The sequence below is a fragment of the Numenius arquata genome, chromosome Z (assembly GCF_964106895.1).
Source record: "Numenius arquata chromosome Z, bNumArq3.hap1.1, whole genome shotgun sequence".
NCBI classification, from domain to species: Eukaryota; Metazoa; Chordata; class Aves; order Charadriiformes; family Scolopacidae; genus Numenius; species Numenius arquata.
Genome location: NC_133616.1, coordinates 186,500 through 196,263, shown reverse-complemented (window position 1 = coordinate 196,263; position 9,764 = coordinate 186,500).

The window sequence follows — 9,764 nt, the reverse complement described above, 5'->3', positions numbered from 1 at the left end:
GTGAGAGAATAATGAAACGAGGCTGGTTAACTTCAATTTCCTGCTCAAAACGAGCCTGACTTTCAAACAGCGGGGCAGGAGCACAAAGGTGTGGCAATGCAGAATCTACATAAGAATAAAGTGAAGTACACCGCTTCCATTACATGAATCCAAAGAAATATGGAGTCCTGTCTCTCTTCTTGTAAAAAAAACTTGTTTTCTAATCATCCCCAAACATTAGGATTTTAGATAGTTGAGATGTTTTTGCATGCTCCTGGGAGGCAGCCTGGGTCACTCCTCACCCTGGAGTACCCACGCTGATCCCAGCAGGATTCCTCCTCCATCCAGGGATCCACTGTCAGGGAAAGCAGCGTGGCACAACTGGGTCTCACGTAAACACGATCTCATGAAGGAAGCCAGACTAAAAGCTCTGAAAAATAGTGTGACATGAAGAGCAGCAGGAAAAGCTTTCTTGCCATCCTGCTAATCTGACAAAGCAATTCAAAGGCACCTCCTTTCATTCTCCTTTTTCCTCTCTCTGGTTCTCCCATCATGACCTTTTCCAGCTCCTGCCTCTCCCCTGGTTGCAGGATCGCCAGGCACTCACCCCCGAGCACAGCAGCCTTTCCCAGGGCCCGTCCTGGCACTCCGTAGCTCCATCTGCTCTCTACAGGGCCACCAGTGGAGCAGTCACCGGGCCTGTCAGCACCCAGCTTGGTGTCACTCCACCACAGACACTGATCAAAGGCAGTTAGGAAGAAAATATGCGGGAGCCAGATTAGAGCTTAATGGCTAAATAGCAAGGGGCTTGCACGGCTTGCTTGGAATCCGGCTCTCATGTAAAGAGCATAAAGAAGCTAGATATATCTTCATTTCCTTTGCACAAACCCCGCCACAGACACCTTTTCCACAGTTACCTGGGATGCAAAAGCAGGAAGAAGAGATGGTTAGTGGGAAGAATACTCGAAGGGACAGCATTAGGCTCTGTACCAGAGAGCAGAGGAACAACAGCTATGGGGGAACCAGACCAGCACCCTCTCCCAGCACACAACATACATGTGTGCTGTACACACGCGTGTACGTGCCTACTGAGCACACGTGCCCAGCCTCACTGGTTGGGCTTGTGGACAAGGAGCTGCAGCAGCCCTGCTGTAAGGCTGCGGGCTTCAACACCTCCCAGCAGGCAATCAGGTCAGCACAGGGGCTCTGGAGTGCATGACGGGAGGAGAGGGAGAAATAAGCATTTGTGAGACAAGAAGGGGGAGCAGGTAGTGAAAAGGCAGCAGAGAGGCAACACATTTTGTCAATTTAGCCTTGGAATAACTTGGCAAAGACCCAGCATACAAGGAAGTGGATGCCAACAGGAAGGATGGTTTGAAGAGCAAGCCTGATGTGCCACAAAGGTGTACTGTCAGCTCGGAGGTGTAGCTGGGAAGTTGCCAGAAGGTGACAAAACAGCTTTGCGGCAGGGCAAGCCAGCCTGGTCACAGCGGCTGGGCCCGAGATGCTTAGCACCGTGACACCAAGAGGGAAGCCCGCACCGCTGCTGGCGCACAGCAGGTTTCGGGTTATCCGCACAGCAGGTACGGGGCAGGAAACTGGTACAGGTTCCTCACACTACCACCTTCGAGCCAGAGAAGCAGTCTCCTTCAAAATCGCTCATAATATGGGCTTTCCTGCTGCAGATGGACAATTAGTGCATATTGTAGTGGTTTTAAATAACGGGGACACCTGTTGACTGGCCCTGGGCCAATACTCTGCACTTGCTTCATGCAGGCCTTTGAACTACAATCTACACCGTGCCTGCAACAACAGCCTGGGGAAAAACAGGCATCAGATCCCATTATCTTCAGCCTTTCGGATCTCTGATCACGTTTTGCTTTCCATTTCAACTATCAGAAATATAAGTATTTAACCAAAAAAAAAAAAAATGGAGCAATAGAGATTACTCTTTTCCTCATCCGTTTTATTACATGGCCATGGAATTTCTCCCCAGCATTCATCCATCTCCTCCTCAATATCTATTTGCCTCCCTGTTGCATTCTTTCAAATCTTCGTTCATCTTCACTTTTCAGTAAACCAGATGCCTCTTTCCTCTTTTTTGGAGGCTGTGAGAAACCGAGGCTCTAAGAGAGGCTCTGAGTTATTTTAAACACATGGTAATTTTCCCAGCTGAAAAGAGACTTTTTTTAATGCAGATTGACTGATGAATACTCCTTACTAAAGCAATTGAACTATACAGCTATCATTATCTTAGTTCAGCTGCATTTTGACATCAAGGGGAAAAGAGCTGTCAGATTTCTCGATATGAAAATTAGATTAGATTGCCATGCATTTGGTCAGATCCAACAATGGAAATTAAAGCAAAATAATTTTCCATGAGGAAAACTGCAATAAATGCTGGTTTTCCACCCAAGATAAAGGGACTTTTTTTTTTTTTAAATTTGGATAGAAAAAAGAAGATATAGATAAAACCATAATTTCAATTATTAAATTTGGATAGAAAATGGAAAGATAACTGTTAGTATAATAAACTCTGAGCTCCTCGGAAAACTTGTGACAGAAGGTGCATAATGAAATTCACTGAGGACAGATGAATGGGAGACCTTGATAATTTACCATCAGCTGTTGACTAGTAACCTGAAAATAAGCTCAATTGCTAATAAACTGGGGTTTGAACATTTGGTGCAGAGAAGACAAGAGAACATTTAGATGTGTAAGGGCGTTCTGGCTGCTTGTCTCGGGTCTTGCTCTGGAAACCAGTGATGCTACTTGGTGAATCAGGTAGGAGGTAATGACAGGAGGCCAGTGCAGCAGAGCCACGTAGGAGAAATTAACACCACCAGGTTTTAGCCGGTAATGGTAAGAAACGTGCCTATTTTGGTTCTCTAATGATCTCGAAACATATTTTCCATCTCTTACTAACCAGAACAGCGGTGATTGTTGGAGAATTTTATGGTACCCCTTGAGGTGAATTAAACACACACTTGTGCTTAAATAAAAAATAAAAATATTAAAAAAGCACAATGCATTGGGTAGAGGCCTGACATAGCCCTGCCCAGCACCCATCCGGCGAGCAGCTGCACAGGCGCCTCAGCCCGTCCCGGGGTCCATCCCCAGCCCAGCTCTGCTGCCCAGAGGTGGCCCCTGAGCCCTCACGGCACTAAAGGTTACAAGACAATAACCTGCCTGTTTCTTATCACCAAGGGAAACTTCACTCCCTTACAGGGAGCAGATTGGTCTCTGGCATTCCTGGTCCCAGCCAGCTTAACCCCTTCTGCAGCTGGGCCTTCTTGCCCTCCATGACAGATCACTCCTCGGTCATGAATTACCACTGCTGAGTAGCTACAATTTGAATTTCCCTGTCACCATCCCTGGACATGTTGGTTTCCCCTTCCCCTTCCTCCAGCTGTCACTCAGGACTGTCCCCACTCCCACGACGAAAACCATTTAGGGGGTGACGTTGCCTAAGCTTAATGCCCTGGGAAGTAAGGATAAGGGAAAACAAAGCTGGCAGCAGCATGAAAAGGGTAACCTGAGAACTGTGCCTGGATATGATGTAGGAGAAATATAGGACTGATGAAAGCCCAGAATGGCCAGATCAACAAGGCAGCAAAAGTCAGGACAGACATTTGCAGATGTTTCACCAAAATCCTTTTATAGCAGGAAATAATCCAAGTGTTTGTGAAAAACGGTCAGTTTCAACTAATATTATGCAAACAAATGGCTAGAAAAACCATCAAAATGGCTAAAACAATCACTCAACATTTCTCTAAGGAAAATATATAAAACAAATGCAACTAAATTTTCAGGAAAAAATGCTTTTGTTATTTAAAATTCTTACTTTGTCATAATTCAGTAAGTTGAAAAACCTATTCATAGTGAAAATAATTGTCTGAAATTCCAGTTCTCACATCAGCAGAAAATTTTTTAACTGACAAAAATATACAAATCTGATTAAACTTAAAAAGTGGCTATTAATTTTCCTCTCTCATATAACTTTTTTTTCCCCTACTTTATTTAGTTACAACCAGAATGGAAACCTTCCTTTGTAAGCAATTTTACATTCACAAAAGTTATTTCTACAGAAAGCTTACGTATTTTACAAGTCTAGTGCCTTTCTGTGAGGTTCGTTTCCTCCAGAGCCAGTGGAAAAAATTCCCTTTCCTATCTCTCAAGTTTTTTCTTCTCTTATGTACTATCTATTCATCACGTAATCTCTGTTCTCTGAACAGACCTACTCAGCTCACAGCCTTGTTCAGAAGGATTTATCCTTATCTTTCGGAGGCACTTGCTCCCCCTCTCTCTCACAGGACCCGTCTCTGCCCTTATCACCGCCACCCGGGCCTCTGGGGCAGGGACCGCTCTGGTATTCACAGGCTGCCGGGCACAATGGCCGCCTCATCGATGCCTAAACCTTCTATAGCACTGCAGCACAATTAATCTACCTGAACGTGCTCTGACAACGCGAGCATTGTCCTGGTACGTGAAAAGCTGCACGTTGGTGCATAAGTACCCCTGGATGGCTGTACATGTTCTGCACGTGCCCCGCTTTGCACCCACGGCAGCGCAAAGGAGTGGGAAGGAAGAAGCTGCCTTAGCCCACGCAAAGGGTTATCTCAGCTAAACACACAGGAGGAGTGAAACGGGTAATCCTCCTCTGTTTCCTATTAAAAAATATCCTTCCATCAACTAATAGTTTTGTCTCTTTATACCAAGTTGACACTGGGTCTGGGATACCTGAAAACACAAGAAAAATGGATAGCTACATAAATAATGTCTGTTCGTAATAGCCTTAGATCACACAGACATGTCCTCAGTAACATCTGCCACTGTCCGCACCTGCGGGGCCACACAAAAGCTGGTCGAGGACTGACTCTCATTGAACTTCTGCACACAAACCTACGCAGAGAAAGCAGTCTCTCTCCCTTGTACGTATGCGTGCACAAGGAGAACATGGATCCGTGCATAATACAGTCTACTCACCTATTCCTTTAGTACTTCTCCATCAGAATGATCTGGCTTAGACAAGCAGTGGAGCATTTGCTCATGTGCTTCATTGTTCATTCCGAGATACTCGGTCGGAGACAAACTCCCCAAATGCCAGCAGTTTCCTACTAGGACTGCTATTCCATAGGCCAAGATTTGGGAGCTGGGTTTGCCCCTTTGAAAAACAATTACTATCCCCTAGACTATCCCACTGAACTTTAGATTTCTCAATAACTCCTCCACATGTCTGGACACACTATATACATTTTCATACATCCCTTTATAGAGATGTTACATTGGCAGGTAGCTTAACCACAAAGGAAGCTGGTGGATATAATTAAGACTTCATTTAAGATAAACAAGAAAAAGCTCCAAACCAAAACACTATTAACCTCAAAACCTTTCTTTATGATGAACAGAAACGGTCATATACTATGCAGATCCAATCAGAAAGCCAGCTGGTATGGACAGCAGGATGTTGCCCCATCCCTGGAAGTGTTTAAGGCCAGGCTGGACGGGGCTTGGAGCAACCTGGGCTGGTGGGAGGTGTCCCTGCCCAGGGCAGGGGGTTGGAACTCGATGATCTCTAAGGTCCCTTCCAACTCTAACCATTCTGTGATTCTGTGTGATTCTGTGATGTTATAAATATTACATTGATTAAAGGGAGAGAAAGCAGCAAAAGAAAAACAGAAACAACAACAAAAAGCAGAAAGGAATCTTCACCAACCACACGATTCCAAGAAAAGTCTAAAAGGGGCAGTGCCTAAAGGTCCCACCGCCTGGGCCTGTATCTATGCCCCCAGCTCACGCTGGCACCCTGTTGGAACGAGCACTGCAGACACACTGTTCTGCTCCTGCCCTGCATTTGGCATGGACAGAGAACACCAGCACGTGGGATACAGCGGACCCTGCCGCAGCCCGGCCAGCCCCCACTCTGCGTGGCCACGTACTGAGTCCGTACTGAGGAACGCAAAGGTGCTTCAGCCTAGACATACAAAGGAAAAGTTTGGGGTGAAGTGCTGGGCACAAGAGACTTGTCGATGCGATTATTGATTTCTACAACGCTCAGGGAAACAGAACTTCATATGCATTTCTGTCAATAAATAGGACCATACTGTTTGAGATTAGGCATGAAAAGCCACATACCTCAGCCGTATCATAGCGATTCCTAGCATATGTATATGAGAGCTGAAAGAATAACATTTACTGCAATAGCATCAACATGGGCATGTTTCTATCAGTCCTCTTTTTTGCCATGCATCCATCAGTACCGATGGAATCAAATTCCACACGAAATTTCTGGGCCACTTTCCTCCGCTCCTATGCAAGCTTTCCAAAGCGACTGTGCCAGACAGCCAAAGAAACATCTTCCAAAAGTGTTGTGATCACACCCACATTCTCAAATGTTGTTACCTCCTTGTAAAAGTTGAAATCTCCAAGACAACAGAACCTGGAATTCTATAATTCAATTATAACTTTGTGAACTCTGTTCACAGTAGGGCTCTAGTAAGTATTTACACAGCAGTTCACTTACTGTAGACTCTTAACATTTGATGAGGTTAAGAGCATGTAAGGATTTACAATGACCGCATTTTCTATTTGTTTCTGTATCTCACAGCAGTTCTGACTCACTTCTGTCTGGAACACAAACAATAACTACAACCATATTACTCTTCTATATATCACCGCAATCAAATCAAACATTTAGAGCACCACACTTGTCAAAGAGCGTGTAATGCCATGTATCAAAGCAGCAAGACACCGTATTATCTAAACCAACTATCGTATATCTATTGTATTAACAAGGTTTGGATAGAAAAAACCATCAGCGAAGTTTTGGCTGCTCAAAAAGCAGATGTCTGGAAAGTATGTCCTTGCCAAATACAGGGTGATGTATTGTGTTTCTGCAACTTCTGACATCCGAGGGTTTTTGACAACTTTTACGTTAGTGCACTACCCGTTGTACAGAGCAGCACAGCATCAAGAAAAACACCACAACTATAATTCGTTGGCTAAACGTAAGAAGAGTGAATGACTGGCTCTGTATATCTCTAACAAAGACCTCAGTATAGAGTAATTAAAATAAGCAATCACAGCACAGCTCTTAACACTGATCTGTCTTAATCTATTTTTAACGTTTGTCAAGCATCTGACACTGTCAGCTTGAGCAATCCATGCAGCCTCATAATCATCTACATAACTACCAAGCGACCAGATTTTTTCTCAGGAATGGAAGAAATTTTTACCTAATGAGTATTAGGCTATGCAATATATATTTAGAAAGAACAAAATGCCTATTTCGGGATACCTAGTGTCACACGTTCTTTAGAGAAGGAAGCTTGTTTCGGTCCGATTTTTGCAACTTTGTTTGTCTTGCTGAAACTCAGAAGAAAGAGTACCAGAGTATAATTTCAAAAACATTTAGCAGAATTCTAAATGCAACACGTTTAAAAAAAAGAAATGAGCAATAATGACTATACTTTAGCAGAAACAAATGACAAATCGTATTTCCTGTTCAATAACAGTATAAATTCATGTAGTGCATTAAGAATACAGTAACTTGCTCTTCTTCATTTAGTTATCTTTTATGATACACATTCTATTTGCACACAGGAGAAAAAAGTAGACAAGTAACTTTAAAAATACAAACAATTTGACCTCTCAAACAATAAATGCGCACTTACCCTTGACTGCTCTTTCCTTAAATTCTAGAAGAGGGCCAGGCCTGTGATTTGACCCTGCGTTACAAGACAAAAGACACTGGATTTAGGCACGTTGTTTCAGCTGAAAGCTTCCGTGCTGCTTTGCTAGTGTGACCTTAGTATAGCGAGACTGATCACAGAACAGTTTGACTTTTAAGAGAGACTATTTCATTACATGCAGCAGATGGCTCTTCCTGGGAAAACCTCAGCCAGAAAGAGCAAGAGAGAGAGAGTTGGCAGCGAGGAGAGGGTACACCCTGCTTCCATAGAAGTCCACGGGAACTTCCTCATGGCCTTGAGAGAGAGGAAGTGTTGGCCTTAGCTTTTCATAATAAAGCACTGGGTTGTTTTTTGAAGCACATGCTTAAGCACGCTCAACCGCTTTGCTGGGCACGTTGGGAACTTCTTACTTGCTTGAAGTTAAGCACACAAAAGTTCTGCCAAACATGAGAAAACCTGCAATCCCTAACAAATAGGTTGAGGAAAACGAAGGTGGACAGTGAACCTTTAACAACCACTACATAAAAATTCACCTCACGATTCACATTCCTCAAAGGCAAATAAGTGAATGCTGAAGACAGTATCCCCACCGCCATTACCCAAGAACTCAAGGAGGAACTTGAATGAATTACACAAAATGCTCTGAGCTTAAGGGATGTAGAAAAGGCTGAAAAGCAAGTTTCGTGCCAAGTTTTTTCTTGAGCATTTTGCTGAAAGCGCAGCTGAAACCGGTTACGAGATACCACAGTGCTAAATACCTCTTGCTCCCAGCATTATCTAGACCCAGATAGGAAACTGGTGTGTTCAGCAATAAAGATAGTATGTACAACCACCCCCATTCAGAAATAGCAGCAGGGATATCTGTTTTATGTAACAGTCTAACAGTCAAATTAATCCCCAAAGAAACGAGAGACCAGGATTTAAAGCCATATTCAACCCCAGTAATTTAACTGTTTGATACTGTAGGAAGACACCCAACGAGCACAGACCATAGGCTGAGGAGGGTGAAAGGCACCTGCCTGATTTTCTAGCAGCTAAGTCACACACAGCTGTGGATAACTACAAATCACCGGGAAGCCAAATTCACTGTCTTACCTGTATCCATTTTGCCATGCAGATTGGTCTTCCACCTAAATTAGGAGAAATAAACTATTGGTTAACGATGCAGGAAAAAGCCACTCAGCGCAGCTTCTTCAAGTTAAGTTGAATTAAATGGCTTGTTTTTCAGAGATGCTGGACCCCAGAGAGGTCAAGAGAGATGCAATACTGTCACCTGCTCTGCCGTGGATGTGTATCTCCAAGCAGATGTAAGCCTGTTTTGACTAGAGCAATGGAACTTGTGAGACAGCAGGCTCTGCTGAGCAGCAATGGTTATTAGTTTGGTCTCAACGCTCTGCTGCTGCAGCCACCGACCTTCCAGCTCACTCACGGGGAAAGCAAGGCAAGCGTGCAGTCACGTGAAGAAATACTGCAGAAATACAAGCAGCTACATCTGATCGCTCGATCGCCGATTAAAAATGTTAGTTAAATTACTTTCTAGGGCACTTTCGGCCCACTTTGAGCAAGTTGTAATTCCAGAGAGATGATAATTCACCTTAGATCATCACCACGCTCATCCGTCCCTTAGCAGTGATGGAGAAGAGTCATGGAAACGTGTCTCCTTGGGAGACTCTTCCTGAGCAGTGCCTCCTGTCCCTTGCTAAGAGACACATAAGGTGCCTGACCCCTTAAGCTGGGCACTTGCTTTTTGGGACCTGGCAGCAGCCTGGGGGGAAAGGATGTGTCACAGAGCCCATGGCTGCGTTGGCTATGATTAGATAAAGCTGTTTCTCCTCAAAACGAGACCCCTGCCCCCAATGCTCTATGATTTTTCCCTGTTTTACCCCTCTGCCCACCTGCTCTCCATCTCACAGGAGCTCTGCTCCAGGCCCTCCTCCGTGGCCCCCTCAGCCGCCAGCTGCCCACACTGAGGGCACCTCTAGGCCTCGAAGCCGGAACGCTCCCCTTTCCCGCTTCAAAACGGGGTAAAAACAAACACCTGACCGGTTGTCTCACGCCCTCAGCGGCGCCGGACGGCACACTGCCGGGCTTAGG